The following is an 18,899-nucleotide window of genomic DNA, read 5'->3' as shown; positions in this document are numbered from 1 at the left end:
ACTGAGAAGAACTCTGTAGGCGTCCATGCAAACAACAGACAAATGTGAATTGAGTCATGGCTCATTGAATAAAAGATAGAAGTGGAAGAAGAAAGAGGAGATCTATAGCAAGAAGCTGCCAGAGAGGCAGAAGGCTGAGAGCGAGAGAGAACAGGGTCAGATGAAGAGGGAGATGAAGGAGGGGGTAGATGAATATAGTACAACACAAAGCTTAATAACACAGTGGCGTCATTGTCGCAGGCCTGTAGTGGCCTCTCAGCACAGGAACACCATTGAAATAAGAGAAGAGATGTGAAGAGAGCATGGAGAGATGTGGCAGCCCAGCAGAGATGAGGACACTGTCTGATAATAGGACACACTTCTCCATAACATGATCATAAAATGCCACACATCAGATGTCCCACAGTTATGATTCTATCAAGCGTGGGGGAGAAATTGGGTGTTTGGGTTCATTTTAGGTTAATCTTTTGGTCAAACTGTCTCTGTCACTTTTTTCCAGCATAAACTCACCTGTAAATGTACTTATTGTTTTTTCAATTTAACAAAAGATGAAGCTGCCAGGAATCTTATACTTATAGAAATGCTGTTTCACTATTTATACAAATACAAACAGCAGAAAAAATTATGAAACAAAACCATAATATAATCTAATTTTATGTTAAGTGATTTTATCCCAACTTGTTTTTGTGCCTTTTTTGTTGACATAGTGACTTACTCAGTGTGTCAGGTGTCAAAGTGTCAGGTGCCCTGGCCCTGGCCTTCACCTACATAATGTTACTCAAAGAGACACATACCAACCAGGAAGAGACTCAACATGACCACAAAGCCAAAACAGCTGCAAAGAGACACAGAGAGACTCACAACGACTATGAAAAGGGGCAAAACAACCACAGAAAAAATAACGACAAAAAATGACACATGACATCTGCAAAGAGACACAAAATGACCACAAGGACACTCTAAACAACTACAAAGAGACATAACACCATTACAAAGATACCAAAACAACTACAAAGAGACACAAAAAAAACCTACATAGATACCAAAACAACTACAAAAAGATGCAAAACAGCTGCAGAGAGACATCAAAGACACCACAAAGAGACTCACAATCACTATGAAAGGGGCAAAACAACCACAAAGAGACACAAAAGGACTACAAAGAGACACAAAATGAGTACAGAGACACAGAATGACTATAAAGAGACACAAAACAACCACAAAGAGACTCAAAAAGACTACAAAGAGACACACAATTACTACAAAGAGACACAAAACAACTACAAAGAGATGCAAAATGACTACAAAGAGACACAAAACAACTACAAAGAGATGCAAAATGACTACAGAGAGACACAAAACAACTACAAAGATACTCAAAATGACTACAAAGAGATGCAAAACAACTACAAAGAGATGCAAAATGACTACAAAGAGACTCACAATGACTACAAAGAGACACAAAACAACTACAAAGAAATGCAAAATGACTACAAAGAGACACAAAACAACTACAAAGAGATGCAAAATGACTACAGAGACACACAATGACTACAGAGAGACACAAAACAACTACAAAAGATACTCAAAATTACTACAAAGAGATGCAAAACAACTACAAAGAGATGCAAAATGACTACAAAGAGACTCACAATGACTACAAAGAGACACAAAACAACTACAAAGAGATGCAAAATAACTACAAAGAGACACAAAACAACTATAAAGAGATGCAAAATGACTACAAAGAGACACAAAACAACTACAAAGAGATGCAAAATGACTACAGAGACACACAATGACTACAGAGAGACACAAAACAACTACAAAGATACTCAAAATGACTACAAAGAGATGCAAAACAACTACAAAGAGATGCAAAATGACTACAAAGAGACACAAAACAACTACAAAGAGATGCAAAATGACTACAGAGACACACAATGACTACAGAGAGACACAAAACAACTACAAAGATACTCAAAATGACTACAGAGAGACACAAAACAACTACAAAGAGACACAAAAGGACTACAAAGATGTCCTGAACATATCATCTAATAATTTGAGTATGTTTTATATAATTTATGTGAAAATGTAATCAGCTAAAAAAGTTAAAAAAAAACTGGAGGTAAACCCCCATAGTGACCCCCAGCAGGCAGCTCGGTAGGCTGTTCTGTTCACTGATTGGCCAGGTGAGCTCAGGTGTGAGGATGGGCGGGGCTTCAACTGCTGCGCGTGTTCACCTCTTCCTAAACACTGAGCATGAACCAACAGGAGGAAAAACTCTTCAATAGTGGACTATTAACTGTTCCAGGACTGTTTTAAAGTAAAGATGCACCTGTTGATCACTGTCACGGACACGTGGTTATCGCCATCGAGCAGGTAGGACGTCTATCAGTTTACATTCATGACGTCACTGCTGCAGATACCAACTGTTGATGATTGTAGCTTAAAGCCAATGTGGCTCATTTATCAGCTCCTGTTTCCAGTTTGTCACGTGAGGATTTGCATGCTCCTCATTTGGAGTTTTGAAAGGATGGTTGATACAAAAGAAAAAAAAAAGATCACTATTTCACAGACTAACTGATTCACCAGAAGTCATCAGCTGACTGATAATGAAAACAGGTGATTATTTGCAGCTCTGATCATGACTTTTGCTACAGTTACTGTGTTTGTTGTGCTTCACATGACCTGACATGTTGTAGTTTGGTTTTGGCCTCCCTGGGTAGTCTGTTCTGCCTGTGACAGCCTGTTTCAATGGGCAGGCTGTGTCCACTCTGTCTGTCTGTCTGTCTGATGCTGTAGTTGGTGTTGTGATGCTGTAGCTGGTGTTGTGATGTAGCTGGTGTTGAGATGCTGTAGTTGGTGTTGTGATGCTGTAGCTGGTGTTGTGATGTAGCTGGTGTTGAGATGCTGTAGTTGGTGTGGGAGCTTTGTTGTACTTCATGAGGAGTGAGTTTGAGTCTGAAGTGTTTCCTGTGGGAGAGATATTTGGAGTGAGATTGTGACTGTCTAGACATTAGCAGGTTGTTTGAGCTCAGGCTGTCAGAGGAAGACTATTTGTGTAACATCATCATGGATGATGCATATCAAATCAAGCATTTCCTAAACTAACAGCCAGCAACCAGCCGGCGATCAAGATGTTTTGGCTTCACTTTTGGGGATAGATATTATCTATCACAACCAATGTGTTTATGATTAATTTGAAAGCATAACATTGTTCATCTAGCCTCTTAATGTTTCTAATTTTGTTCTCAAAGTGCACCAGATTGATGCATTTAACTTTAAAATGTAGATAGCAAAACGGTAGGGTGAATATTCATTTGTGCAGGCCTAATTTGTACATTAGCAGGAATGTAGCACAGCATGTGCTCGGTTTATTTTAATGTGAAAGTGCAATAAAAATATGTTGTTACGAAAATCAATGAATAATCGTGGTAAACAATCGTGATCTCAACATTGATCAAAATAATCGTGATTATCATTTTGGCCATAACCGTGCAGCCCTGGTTGTAGTTGTGTTGTTTGCTGCCTGTAACATCTCCAGGAATCACAAAGATTCAGATTATTATCCGTTATCCGCAGCTTCAGTTACACTGCGCATGTGTTATACCCCACACCCCATACCCCTTGACCCATGTCCGCCCGTGACCCAGCCTCCTTTCCATAGGCCTTGAAGTGAGCTGAAGGGCATGTCATCCATTTCACTTCTGGTAGAGCCCGTTATGTCTCAGTACAACCACTAGAAGGAACCACAACCCCACTAAAAACGATTCTTCTTTCATCCACAGTAGCTGATTAACTGATAAATTCACCAGGAACAGAACAGAATTTCCATATGGATGTTACACCTGGAAATATACTGTATGCGTGGCTGTCTGAGAGGATTTACCTGAGAAATGAGCGTGTGCATGGCGGCATATACAGTTAGACTAAAAGACTCTACAGCTGTCTGCAAAATAACGGCACTATTTGAAATTACACGTGTGTGCGTGCACTGGTGTGTGTGTTTGTTCTCGCTAGTGTGCTATTTCCCCTAATTGTGAAATTTTAATTTTGGATAGGAGACTTACTCGTTTTATATGTATCCAAAACGTAACCCAGTAACCCATCAAGATACCCTTCCATAAAATCTGTTGTTGCGTGTTTAATAATTGGAACTCCTTACACACAACACTGGATCATAAATGAAATCAATGCCAAGAATACTCATGTGCCTTTCTTTAGTCTTTGTTAAGGCTCAATTACCAACTGGACAAAGTGGGCAGCAGTCCATTCAGAGGGATCCGAAATGTACCTCAGATTAATTGCAAATTGACGCTACGATATAGTCAGCTTATGGGTCCTGCATTATCTTAGCTTGTGTCAAAATCTAGTTTAAGATCTTAATTATTTAATGTTTATCTTGTGCACACGTGATGGTGCATATATACTTAATAAAGCTCTGTTTGATTAAATTACTCCAACCAACTGACACATAGCAAACCTGGGGACAGGAAGTAGGAGCACGGGTTGATTTTGGCACCTCTGGGAAAATAATGAACCTCCCATGAGCTGCTTCATGATGAGAACTCGTATAGGTGACAAGGAACATAAGAAATGCACAGGAGGTGGGAGACGAGGGGTTAATCGGACCCTGTTTAATGTATTATTCTATGTTGTTTTTTGCTTTATTGTTGAACTTTGTGAGTTTGTAAAGGTCTATCTCGGGATGCTGCAAACTAGCTTTGGTCTCAAATGCAGTGGTGGAAGACACATTCAGTTTATTTGCTCAAGTAAAAGTAGCAGTAACAACCCTGCTCTCAAAATCGTACTTAATTAAAACAGAAGTAATGGAACAAAATGCATTTCAAGTATCAAAAGTACTTATCATGCAGGATGGCCCCGGTCAGAGTTCATTTATTATAAGTATGGATCATTATTATTGATGGATGGATTCATATAAGCAGTGCTTTTAATGTTGTGGTGGTTTGACAGTTTTATTTGTAGCAGCACTCTAATGTAATTGTATAGATGTAAAGACATGTGCTGGTGCTATCTGTATTGTTATTAATTATCTGTTTATACAACAGCCTCAACTTACTGTATGGGTGTCCACAGGAGGAGTTATACTTGTTAAACCTGCAGTAGGCAGAATATTTCTGGCATCATTGGGGAAAAATTCTACAATAACCTTTCAGCATATTGTAATTCAAGTGTTCTGAGAGAAAACTAAACACCTGCACCTCCTCATGGCTCTGTTTTCAGGCTTTAAAAACATCTAGACTTTGGCCAATCCCAGGTAATTTCAGAGAGAGAGCGTTCCTATTGGCTGTTCATTCAACGGAGGCAGCTGTCAATCACTCGCGAACTCCGATCAAACGGTCAAACTAGGCAGCGCTGATCAAATATGAATCAATATTCTGTTACTGTAATGCCTATTTCTCTCCTCAGATGTTTTCAGAAAGATCTTGTAGTGTACTGTTTAGCTGTAAAATGAGAGCGTGTGCTCCGGCTGGTGGGCGGTGTTTGGTATTTCCTCAACTGATCTTAACATGGCTGCCGGGTCACAAACTTTCACTTGGATATGCGTCCAACTGCATTATAGTGTGTTATAAAATCAGATTAAACTACTGTAGATAAAGTTGTTAAAATTGAATTATTAAATGTGTATACATACTGCTTACAAGTGCTTAATAGGGAGAGTTAAAGTATTACCAAATGATCATGTGTTTTGTGTGGAAAAACTGAAATGAAACTAGTACCTATAGCCGTCAAATAAATGTAGTGAAGTAAAAAGTGCAACACTTCCCTCTGAAACGTGCAGTAATAGAGAAGCAGTGTAAAGTAGCATAAAATAGCAGCATGAAAATAAAGTGGCACAGAATGTTACAGTCCACCAATGGTGGCATGTAGTTGTTCCTATGAAATATACACTTAATATATGTAAAGTAAAGCCAGTGTGAGTTTGCTCACTTCTTTTATATGTGCACATAAATGAGTATCAGTCACAGTTTTTGAAACCTCCATCCTGCCCAGAGGGGTCCCAGACCACGTCACCCTGAGGAGGTCCAGACCTGCAGAACAGAAAGCCATGAGATGCTGTTTCTGAGGTCTCCTATAGCATTCAGACTTGTCTTTCTGCTGCAGGTACTCGTGCAGTTCCTGCTCACTGTGCAGCTGTCAAGGATGCGCGTGTCCATACTGTCACTCCTGTTGACTTCCGTATAATGCAGAGGAATGTTGAGTGTAGGAGTTGGGCCTATTCTGCACACCAGGATGGTCACACCGACACACACTTTCTGCATCCCCGTCCACCTCACACTCTTTATATGTATCACAACGCTTTTCTCCCCTTTCTTCACACGCTCACTCTCACACTGCCTTTGTCCTCCTCCGGTCTTCTTGTTGTCCTCTTCCTCTATGGTTTCTGCCTCGCTGGCTGTTTTTGCTGACAGACTCCAGCTGGAAGTCATGGCTGGGATAGAGACGGGATCCTGAGTGTGTAGGCTGGCCTTTAGAGTCCCTCTGTATGGGGAAAGCCCACACAACACTCCCACACACCTTCCCCACACACCCAGGAGGGATTCCAGTCTCCACAAAGGGCACTTCCTCGTTAAATGTGTCCATTTGTTAAATGCATCATATTAAGCTTCACCAGTATGAGGAAGAGGGTTAAGGAATGCTCTTATTCTCAGCCTGAAGCTGACAGTAATGCCAGATAATGTTGGTGATATTCTACAAATCCCATAGAAAGACCAAAACCAACAGTCATTTTCATCTTCTCCACCCTGTTGGTGGCACTCAGCTCTAAGCTCATATGTTCCTCTCAGGCCCACTGAGATCTTGTCCTCCATAAATTAAAAAAAAATGTTTTTCTTCCTCTTTTTTTTTTTTTTTGGGGTGTTCTATAGAAAAGAAAAACCCTTCATTTTTAGGCTGATTCTAATACTTTTGGATCTAGTATTTTTCACCAGGATTCAGTATTTCTTCACCAGATTTTATTCCGGGCTGCATGGAGCACTCTTAGAAAAAGTATTTAGATGTTGGAATACAAAATGGTAAATTTATGGGTCCTAAATATCCCAATGATTTCCTCGGAGGGTTTCTGTAAAGAAATATGTAATCTGGTACATATTAAAGGGAAAATAGAGACTGATATTTTAGTTAGGGACTGGGTAGTTATGTTAAGTTTATGAGCATTTGTTGAAGTTTGAAAGAACTAGTTTATTTAAATAACTTGCAGTAGATATGAATATCTCTATGTACATCCAAAAATTAAAAATCCGGTAACACTTTATAATAACTGGGTTAGGGTTAGGGAATCTCAATATTTCTAGAATCCTGGTTCCTAATAAATATGCAGATCTTGTTTTCATTTTTTAAAGTGGCTTTGTAATTTCCTTTAACAGCTGGTCGCTGTAGTTTTTAACAAATGTTACTCAAACAGGAGGAAATAGTGTATTTGTTGGGGACTATTTTCAGTGGCGGATTAATCCACATTTGGTGCTCTAGTGAGTTTAGTTTTAGTAGAGCGATGGAGCTCTATAGCACATAGGCATAAGATACAGCAGGCTACACACTTCATTATTGGTTTGGGTCTGCACATGGGATTTGTTGAAAATAATAATAAAAAAAAAACAACAACAAAAGAATATTACCATATTTATTTTTTCAAAACTTCAAATTTAAAATTTGTATGCAATTTAAAAAATAATTATATGTTTGTTTGTTTATTTTAACTCTTATTAAGAGAGAATAAATGTAGGCACTTTTCTGTTGTGTGAAAAGACATGGAGCTTTTTATGTTTTAAAGGTATTCATGGGTCAGTATTACATTATCATAGACATTATTACAGACAAGATGCTACTTATCTTGACACCACAGCTTTAAATTAGTTTTTTCCCATGACTTCACTATGAGAGTTACCTCCAGCTCCGTACCTCCTCTGCGTTCCTCTTTGCCAACCACTGACTGACTTCCTGCTGCAGCAGAAAAACTACAGGAATGGACATTATTGCTGACGTGTCGTCATTCCTGTCTTGTACCGTCAAAGAGACAAAGATGCCCTGAGATGGACGATACGATGCTGTGTCTGTGGGACGACATCCCGACGGCATCTTTCTGCTTTTAGAGATGTAGAGCACTATCGGACAGCTCACAGGATTTGAGTCAGTCTTGCACATCCACAAACACTAACAGGCATGACATTTGGGATTAACTGTGACCAGGCAAACCATGGAAAAACCTCTGCTCTACCAAGTCAGCTAAACTCAAAAGAGATGCAGAAATATAGCTTGTCATAGCTCGGCACACGCACATTCAAGTTTCTGAAACATTTTAGGGGCAACGGACTAACCAACAAAGATAGATGAGCTGATTTACTCTGTGAATAGCAGTCCTGGGGGATAAGGAGAAAAGAAACAGCAGGGGGCTAACACAGTACACTGGTAACTGTAAGGTAACACACACACACACACACACACACACACTGCAGTGTGCCTGAACAGAGGTGTTGTTGGGTCTGAGTTGTTACTAATCTACTTCAATACATTAAATACATATAAAACCGTTGGTCCAATCTGTAATTAAAACCAGGCCACGGTGCAAGTGACGTAGTATTGATAGCGTGAGAGTCTGCTAAGGGCGGGCAGGAGTGATTTCCTAACCCCTACCTAGTGGTTGTGTTGCCTAAACCTAACTTCCTGTGAAAACGGAAGTTTATTTTGAAAGGACACTATGCATGTAACGAGCGTATATTGACACGCCGTCCCCGGTCCGCCCAAAAGTAACGCAAGAGGCGCACCCTGTGCGTGTAAACACAGTTACTGTGGGGAATGTAATTAAAGCACAATACAGTATATGTAATACATGATGATGTATGAGACACCTGTTTAGTGTTGCGGTGGTGATATGTGGGATCAAAATCCACCGCAGAATTATAAATAAAAGCCGCAGTTGTTGCATTAATCAATGGGGTCTGATGTTGTTTGTGGTGTCCTTATACATTCCAAACTACCTCAGACACCGTACCTACAAAGTGGAGAGTACAGATTTGATGGACTTACATGAAAGCTCACTCTCATCTGCACCTTGCTTTGTGAGCATTCTGAAGGATAGAATTTTTTTTCTATCCTTGAGAAATGTCCATAGTGAGGCCAAATATTAGCTCAAAGCAAAGTTTTGGACTCATTGAAATTTTGACCTGCTGGTGGCGCTAGAGGACAAGTTGGGGGTTCACCACTTTTTATACTACGTCACTAACAGCTACAGGTACAGGGCTTACCGTAGTATTTATACGCGGATGTGTTTACATTGCAGTCAGTACAGGATACATGGCGTACAAATGACATGTGGAAATCAAGAAAGGTGTAATTATTGCACAGTAAACGCCTTTCGTATTATCGTGGCATTTATATGCCTTTTTGTGCGAACGGGCTCTGACGACGGATAAGTCCCTGGAGACAAGGGGCTATATTTCTGCAACTGCAACGAGATGCGTGGAACTGGAGTTGGAGTTGATAGATTACGTCTACGACCTGATTGTTTCACAAGTAGTCAGTTTACAAGCTAATTAGAAACCAATAAAAAGCTAAATCATCGTCAGACGATAGCCGATGGGTTCCGCCTCTTTTGCTCTCCACACGGACTGTTTACCTGCATTCAACCAAAGCCTGCTCAAACGTGATTGGGCAATACAACTCGGACTGCAAACGGAAACCAAAAGGCTTCCGATGCCAAAATCTTGTCCCGTTGCCTACAGATTCTACTTTATTACTCACAACCAAAAAATGTTGACCTCATGGTGGTGCTAGATGAAAAGTCAAGGGATCAACAAAGCCATTAAGGTTCATCTTCTAGGGACCATGAATGTCTGGACCAAAGTGCTGGACTTACAGATCCACCAACATTTCCATCTCCAGAGTCACGCTGGCTGGGTGTCTAAAAAAAAACAATGGGTGCATTGAAATCAATCACTTTCACCCACCCACCCTCTTCCACCGCAAATTTTTGACCTGATGAAGAAACTAGAAACAAGGTCGTGGGGTCACCAAACATTCATATTCATGCTCTGGGAATCATGCACATCCTATCTGTCCAGTAGGTGTGGAGATAATGTTGCTCTGGGCCAAAGTGTAGGTCAGCAGCAGCAGGATGGATGGGCAGATCGCCTCTCAAAGAGGGTTAGAGAGAGCAGCGGGGGGTAACAGGACATGTGGAGCTGCAAGCTGGGAGGAGGCATGGTGGAGTAGTACTGACTGTCACCAGGGAGACGGATGGATCTCAGCTCTCCCAGCACTCCCATACATGAGTACTGGGGGAGTCAGCGGGGGTACAGTGTGCTGCTGAAATTACACTTGTATCAATTAAACGTGCATATAGTGTATTATATTTCCATATGTTAATATTTATATATAGTAATTCAACATAGTCTCATAGCAGTTTGTGAAATAGTCATGAAATTTGATCTATCTGATTCGTATAAAGACACGAATTTCCTTTTTTTTCATATCGCTCAGCACGACTTTCAACAACGTATTTTTCACGCGTTTTCCAACGAATGTCCAGCAACACGTGACGCACGTGTCAATTTCCGCTCCAGTCTTTTCAAAATAAAACTACTTAGTTAGGTTTAGGAAAATATCCCAATTTGGGTTTAAATAACACCGGAAATGCCGTAACTTCAGTACGGAAGTTACGTGACAAAAACTACTTAAATAGCTACATTAAATGTTGTGACTATTTCACAAACTGCTGTGCGACTGGGCTGAGTAATTGCAGGGTCTTTTATATCATAAAGCATTATATCATATTAATAAAGCAGGTATGTGTGTATTGCATTCATATATATACATGATATTATATATATATTAGAGTACGGTCTAGACCTGCTCAATATGAAAAGCGTCTCGAGATAACTTCTGTTCTGATTTGACGCTAGATAAATACTAAATACATACATACATACATACTAAATGTTGCTAAAAATATTCCTGTAGAACTTGTTACTTCATCAAATCTTCTGCCCTGTTTTGAGCCAACTAACAAAAAGATGCGGAGGTGTAATGGGGGGGTGCACCGCTCCCTGGCAGAAGCACTGCATCAGTTCCTGTCTGCGGTTGAACATTAACAGACCCTCCATCACACGCTGCCACTGTGAATGGAAGTGAATGTAGCGGCTGCTCTCTGCCGCATCCTGAGGCCCTGCTGGGGCAGACAGGAGACTGCCAGTGTCTCATCATCACAGGGCCGTTCAACAGGATCCTCTGTCTTTGTTTGTCTGGACGGGACAAGACGGGGATGACGACGCGTCAGCCATAATGACCTCGTATGTAGTTTTCTGCTACTGCAGGAACTCAGTCAGCGGGCGGCAGAGAGGAAGCCAGAGGAAGTGAGGGAGGTGAACGAGAAGCGTTATGCTGAGCTTTCAAGCACTTTTCATCAAGCAGTTAGTTGTCCACACGGTTGCCTGTGTTGGAGGTTTGAACCATACCAGCATCATTCCAGTGTTTGTGAATGTTTTTAGCCCATTTACTACAAATCTACTGCACAATATAGCTGAATATTTTCTAAAGAATTGGCTACATAGTTGAATTAATGTAGCATTGAGTGTGTTTTATCTTTAGGACAACTTTTATTTATTATTTTTTTATTTTTTTATGTAAGTGTTGCATCAACTTTTAAGGCTCTTCAACACAAATTTGTTATATGGGGCGGTATAAATGAAATCCAAAAATGAAAAGAAATAAACTGGGATGCATCTTTGCTTTGTAGACAAAGTTTTATTTATTTATTTATTTATTTATTTATTTTTAAGTCACACTCAACCAACAAAGGTGATCAGTGGAGTTATGAAAAAATCCATGGCACTCTAAGTCCTGAGTATAATAAAACCCCTGCTATATTAAAAGCTTTTTTTTTAATAAAATCTTCAAAAACACTATCAAAATGAACATATAACTACTTAATCACATTGAACATCGTGTCTCTTTTATGTCTTATTTTCATACCATATAATAATAAATTATTAAAGGTGCTAAATACGAGATTGTGCTTCCAGTCGTTATGCTAAGTTAGGTTAACACACCATGATTCTACCTCAGAACCTGATGCACAGAGGTAAAATTGATATCAATTCCTCCACTCTAATTACGACTACGAAGGAAGGAAGACAAACAAGCATGTTTTCTAAAATGTTTCCCACTAACTGTTCCATTTTTTCCCATCTCTACATATAAGCCCCGTGCAAGCTCAGCACACTCTTTGTTGCCAGTAATCTATATGACTTTTCACGTGTCTTCCACCTCCGTACTTCGTCTCTTTTTTTGCAGCTTCCTCCTTCAGTTGAGTAAAAACTACAGACAAGGCCATTATGGCTGATGTGTTGTCGCTCCTGTCTTGTCTCGTCCAGAGAACAAAGACACCCAGAGATGGATGACCACTGTGTGTGTGTGACGAGACAGAAACTGTAAGGCCGTCCTCATCACAGAGCAAAAAAGATTCTAAAGGAGCAGTTTTAAAAGGTTGTTTTTAGAGGTGAAATCAGACATGAGATTGATTTGCACAAGATTTTTTTGGGGGTAAACGGTTCCCGGAAAATGTCCCCCGGAACTTAATTTAGACCCTGGTCCCTGTGGTCGAAATGCAGCTTCTGTCAGCACTTTCGGCGTTGTTTGCACTGTTTGCACTGTCGGCTCACTGTCGCCATATTGAAGGCCGTTGAGAGGCAATAGAAAAGATGTTCTTTTCTGACACTGGGCAAAATGGCAAATGTATTCTTATTTCATTAGTACATTTGTCTGTCCATACAGCTCCACAACAGTGATCTAGCTCAGTTTGATTTTGTCTCGTCCATTAAGTAACGTCTCATTGAGTTGCCCCTTAAACTATTAACCTTTTCTGCGGTTTAAGATTGTGACTGTGCAGCTTCCATCAAATGTGAATGTGTATACGAGTGAATCAGAGCAGGGCTGAAAGAGACTGATCCTATACCCAGGGTAAAATAAAGATTACCACAAGCCCTGCTGCAAAGCCCTGAGATATTGATTGCTGATAAGTTATGACCGGAGTGTATTGATCCGGCAGGACATATGTCCACAGCAGTGAGACGACGAGACACACCTCGGCCCTGACTATGAATATTTCAGGAGAGAACAGTCATAAACATGTAAATTCTTTCCCCAAGAATTGCTTATTTAAAAAAAATTCTCTCATGCTTGTTTTTTCATAAAAAGAAAACATTCCTTAGTTGACGCAGGTTTATAAGCATAAAGAACCCATCATTTCTGAAATGCATGAGCAGTGTTTTGGTAGTGATAAGTTATGGGAAGCCAGTATTGATCTGGCCTGTTTGGTGACCACAGGACATTAAGAGAACATCACGCTATCCATCTGCATGTGACGATGGAAGATTCCCAACAAGCAAAGACTTGAGGGATTACATTCAAAGACCTCATCCATATGTTGGAAATGGAGGCAATTCATCCTGCTTTTACATGGATATTCTGGGATGTTTCACACTGAAGAGAGCAGAGATCTGCTGCCAGGCTCACATGCAAAAGATCAGGACAACATTTAGTCTCTATAAGTCATTAGATTGGCTCTTATTGAGGAATCTAAAACAGAAATTATGAAAAGTCATACAATGAAACACATATAATCCACTGTAATTCCAAGTGAGGAGTGATCGGATGAGGCAACACTATCCGTAGATAAACTGAAGACATTTTCTCAGCAGCCTCAAAAATCATTATGAGGATATAATGTATTGCAGCTCCGGCTGGATGTGTCAAGGAGACAGATCAGTGAATTTGAATCCAATGGAATCACAGCCACTTATGACTGCAGCTACATCCATAAAGATGTCACAGGACTGCCGGTAGATGAGAAGAGCTTCATAAGACACAGTCGAGGCACCCTTTGGCATATGAGACGCAACTAACTCCAATGTAAACCCATTTGCGTCAAGACAGTTCTAAGAAAGTCCGCTTAGTCAACGTTTAGTTGTTTTTTTTACCATAGTTTTCGTACATAACTAACTGTATTTAACTAATGTATAAGTCACGTAACAAACGTATGTTATTTTAACCCGAACCACGATCTTTTCCTAAACCTAATCAAGTACTTTTGTTGCCTAAACCAAACCAAGTAAACCTAAAAACTAAGTTAACCTACGTTGGAAGTTTATTTTGAAAACAGACTGTGGGCATGTAGACATGTAATGAGTGGAAACTGACACGCCGTCCCTGACCTGGGTACGTACTGCAGAGTGTCATAATTTGAAGCGTACATGTAGGGCCGCTGACCAAGCGTTGTATTTGATGAGTTTGTAGTGACGTGTTGGCTGGAAAGCAGTTGGTTCTTTAACCGCCATACAGCAGCCTGCTACACAAGACCAGAGCCACAGACTTTGAACTACAACCCACTTTCTAGCTTTCCATCTTATAGGGGAGAACAGGGATAGCCGTAACACTTTTTGTGATTTTCCCAATAAATCAAAAAACATTAACACTGGAATAGCCAATTTGCTGTATTATAAACTTCAATGTATCAACTCCTGAAACAGTGTATTTAAGTGGTTTTATGAAATATGTACAGGTTGCAAAATTGATTTTAATACAGTCACTCCACTGTTACAACCGTGCCCATGCCAGGGATGGTTTCAAATATACATGGGGGGGCTTGGTAGTCCACATTGATGGAATAATTTCGAGTCACAGTTGTGGAAAGTGGAAAGGCCACTTCCATCTGTGCAGTCCAGTGGTGTACTGGCCATCTGGCATGGGCCGCTGCATTGGTGGGCCAGTGGACTGTCAGTATATAAACTGTTTACCATTGACAGAGCATTTTGGCAATTTTTTCTTGGGCGCTATCCACATAGTCAGCTGTTCTGCTCATCCCACGAATGCATGATCCTTTCAAGTTGGACATCATTGTGAAGTTAAATAAACAGGCTTTCCATCGATGTAAAATACAATGCCAATTAGCATTGTAACAACAGAGAAATAATCGACCAAACATCAGTTTAAACTTTACTCTGAGAAGAAAACTTGCCAGTGTGACCCAGGGTGCTGGAGCTGGGGGTACAGAGAGATTTGCACATCGCTGAGTTAAAAGTTTCTCTTATTACTCCCTCAATGAAATTACAGCCTAAATGTTTCTTTGGATGCAGATTAAAGAATATTATTTGCGAGGAAAAAGGGGATGGAGATTGAATAACTACAAAACTAATAAGGGAAATGGTTCGAGGAGTTTCTGTACATTCCTTTATCCTGAAGAGAGGGAGAGATTTTGCTATTTTCGGTGCCCATCAACCTCAGATCACATCATCTGTACCATTCAATATAGCAGTAAATACATCAGCATGGGCTCCGAGGCCTCTCTACAGCAGATACACAACACACACAAAGACGATCAGCCGAGACAGAGGGATTCTTGATGATTTTCTAATAGGGTTTATTCCTCTTTCCTGTCATTAGTCAAACGATGACAAATCCATTTGATCTCCGCTGTGTGATGTTATATGAACTTCACTAGGGAAACTCTCTCCTCTCCTGCCCAGATGAGCCTGAAACCTGAACCCTCACATTCCCCTTTTTGCTTAATTGAAGCATTGAGAGGCAAATTAAACAATAGCCCGGTGTAATTAAATCTCGGCAATACCCTGTTGTGGTAGTTTAAGCCTGTAATGATGTTTTTGCTGCGCTCCTCTCTCCTGTTCCCCACCAATTAAAACCTGCTAAGGAGCGTGAAGACAGCTGGATCGAGTTCTGCTTAATGCCAGTGTTGTGGTTTTCGTGCCGTCCTCCAGTGGCACTGAAATCCAATAAATGGTATAATCGTGGTTTCTTAATGACAAGACGCAGGTGCAGGGTGATTTGTTTTTTCTTGATTTGGCGTGCAGGATAAGATTTACACAAAACGAAAAGAAAAAAAAGTTGAAGTCGCTTAATTGCCAAGGAAACGGCCAATGATGTGATCACGTGTGGAGGTAGCTAATTCATGAACAATAGCAGCATTTTTGGCTTTACAGAAGTCAATACTGAATATGTTTACTGAGACATGTGGTAGCTTTGGGCTTCCAATTGTGTGAAATGGACCTTTAGCAGCATGGAATTACACAAAAAGTGTAACACATGCATAAAAATAGCATAGAGTTGATTTGACGAAATATAATATCCAGCATCGTAAACAGAAGTTGGTAGATAAAGACTTTTGTAATGCCGGGTACACACTACATGAGAATCAAGCCGATTTTGGGCCCGAAAACATGTTTTTGAGGTAAAGTTTGGTTAGGATAGCTCCATACACACGTTACAGAATATTGAGTGAAATCCTCCCGTACCACTAGCCGTACCGTTTCTCCAGTCATCTGACAGACAGGAAGAAGATACTGACTCTCAGTGGCCAGAGGTAAACCACACGGACTAAACCAGACCTGACATATTTAGCCTATCTCAGCACAAAGGATATAGAGACAGGAAACAGCAGGCCTAGATCTATCAGAAGTAAAAACAAGTGAACAAGTCAGTTTCAGTTTAACCCAGTTTAAAGGAGTAGAGTTGCAGGATCAACAGTCAAATTCTGAAGCAAGTAGAGGTCTTTCCAGAGCTTACTTACTGTTGCTTTATCATCCTCCAAAAAAGGCTGAAAAATTCAAGACACTTTAGTTATGTCTGCTTGGCCTCCAGAGTTACAGTGAAGACCCACTGGAATCGAACATATCACACGACACCACCTCCTCCAATTTGCTTTTGTTGCCTCACATTGTGGTTTGGCTTTAAATGATTACTTTGTTGATATATTAAAGGATCATCATGGTTACAATAATAAACACACGGTTAAGGACCACCTCCCTACGTGGACTGTGTTGCTCTATATTAACCATAGACTGTATATAAGAAGTGGACGTAGTCACCGTGACGTCACCCATTAGTTTGTGGACTACCGTTTTGAAGCCTCAAGTTCTTAATTTTGTCCGTCGCCATCTTGGTTTTTCGCAACCAGAAGTGACACGAGAGGGTGGAGCTAAGTACAACCGAACACTGAATAAGCCATTTTCAGGCGACCAAAAAGGTTATAATCAACTTTCATGAACTGAAAACACACTGTGAAAGGGTTAAAGTTTTAAGACGAAAACACAGACAACTCCCAGACCGGACAACGCCTTGGTAGCGACCTGTCAATCACAAGGTAGCACCGCCCTAATGCATCCCCTGCTTTATGGTGTATTTGACTCTAAATGGGACCATAATTTACTAAATGAACATCATGCTGTATTGAAGAAGACTTGAAACTAGCGACTGAGACCATAAACTCACGTTTACAATGTTTACTGAGGTAATAAATCAAGTGAGTAGTAGGGTCATTTTACTCATATTCTCAGATTTGTTGATTTGTAGCAACAACACAAGTGTTTATTTAACGCGTCTCCGTGACGTCATCCATTCATCCTTCATGAATTTTCAGTACAAAAATGCCAAAACTAACATCGCTAATTCTTCCCGCCCGTCGTCCGCCATGTTTGTTTACACTAAAGACACGTTTGATTGCGAGATGTTTTGCAATATTTCCATTTTTTGTTTTGAGTCGGGATTCTTGTGTGTGTGTCTGTCGCTCTTTAAACTACATCACCACAACACTTTCCCTGTGTTTACTGTTGCCGCGTATGGGTTTATATTGTAGTTAATGGAAAGTACGGTGCGTCTCATATTGACCGCCGATGGCCGTGACAAAGCGGCGGTATTGGGCGCCCTGGTAATGAGAACGGGCTGGAATCGCAGGCCAGTTGCGAGGCTCTGTGTGGTCGCACACTTTCGCAGGGGTTCTGCCCTGAAACCAGCCTGACATATTAAGCCTCATTGGAAACTTTGGAATGCACACTATAATTTAAAATGAAGTTCAGTGGATACAGTGTGTTTTATATATTTGTATTAATCTCTTCTTCTCTTCTCTGACTGGGCTGGTTGTTTAACTAGTGTCTGTACAACTGAGTGGCATTCAATTATGAGCGCTATTATCAGCCTGGAGGTTAGGGCCGCGTCTAATTCACTCCTACTCTGTTGTCACAACATTAAGACCCCCCAACCCACCCGCCCCTCCTCCGTTATCTAACCTACACACATTGGCATCTGATAATAATGCCTGATTATGATGTCTACACCTCTCCCCACCACCACCCTCCCCCCCCACAGCTCATCCCCAGCTAAATGAAAGCAGGGAGTGGATGAGCTTCTCCTATGCTGCTTTAACAGCATTAAAGCGTTGGGGCAGGTACGGTTTCCTATCAATTTCATCCAGGAGGAAACACAAGACTCACCAGCATCATTAGTGAGCAGACATAATGTAATCACTCATGAACACGGCGTGTGTGTGTGTGTGTGTGTGTGCTAGGCAGGGGGGTTGGTAGGTCTATATTACATTCAGCAGCAGCAGCAGCGGTTATTAAAAGTGAACTTTTTTGACTTTTTTGTGTGTGAGTCTGTGTGTCTGTGTGTGATTTGCATGTTAACATCAGCTCATGGTAATTAAAGGTGAACTTGTTTCAACATCTGGGCATCAGGGGGATTGGCGGTCAGAGGTCACTCATTCATCACAGTTAGATGTCAGCTACACGGAGTGGGTGGGATGTAGTGGGTGCATTTGTGTATGTCTTTGCATATATGTGTGTGTGTGTGTGATCACTGCAGGACGATATGAGTTATCTTTGTCAAACTGTCACAAAAGACGAGTGTAGGAGGAGAGGACGGAAGCAGAACGGCGAGGAGGAGAGGAAGCGAGAAGACAGAAGTGAAGAGGAGGAAAAGAGGAAGAGAGGGAGAAGATGTTAAGAGAAAAGAGGGAGAGATGAATGAAGAGGAAGAGCAGGAGAGAAGTGGGGAAAAAAGGGGAAGGAAATGGGGAGGAGAGGAGGAGA

At 40.8% G+C, this 18,899-nt stretch overlaps 1 protein-coding gene across 4 annotated transcripts in view; it reads left to right on the top strand.

Annotated features, from left to right (window-relative positions):
- The first annotated feature begins 2,196 nt into the window (after positions 1–2,196).
- egr2b (early growth response 2b) overlaps positions 2,197–18,899 on the top strand; it is a 60,040-nt gene continuing 43,337 nt past the window's right edge. For 3 of the 4 annotated variants that reach the window (XM_037755053.1, XM_037755056.1, XM_037755051.1), the window contains exon 1: positions 2,197–2,385. The gene's annotated coding sequence lies outside the window, so the exon portion shown is untranslated. Of the gene's footprint in view, positions 2,386–2,507; positions 2,629–18,899 lie in introns of those variants that run through there. The other variant, XM_037755052.1, reaches the window with a different exon arrangement.

This window comes from Sebastes umbrosus, chromosome 20, assembly GCF_015220745.1.
Source record: "Sebastes umbrosus isolate fSebUmb1 chromosome 20, fSebUmb1.pri, whole genome shotgun sequence".
Classification (NCBI taxonomy): domain Eukaryota; kingdom Metazoa; phylum Chordata; class Actinopteri; order Perciformes; family Sebastidae; genus Sebastes; species Sebastes umbrosus.
Note: the sequence above shows the minus strand (reverse complement) of the source record. Positions and strands in the feature narration are given on the sequence as shown.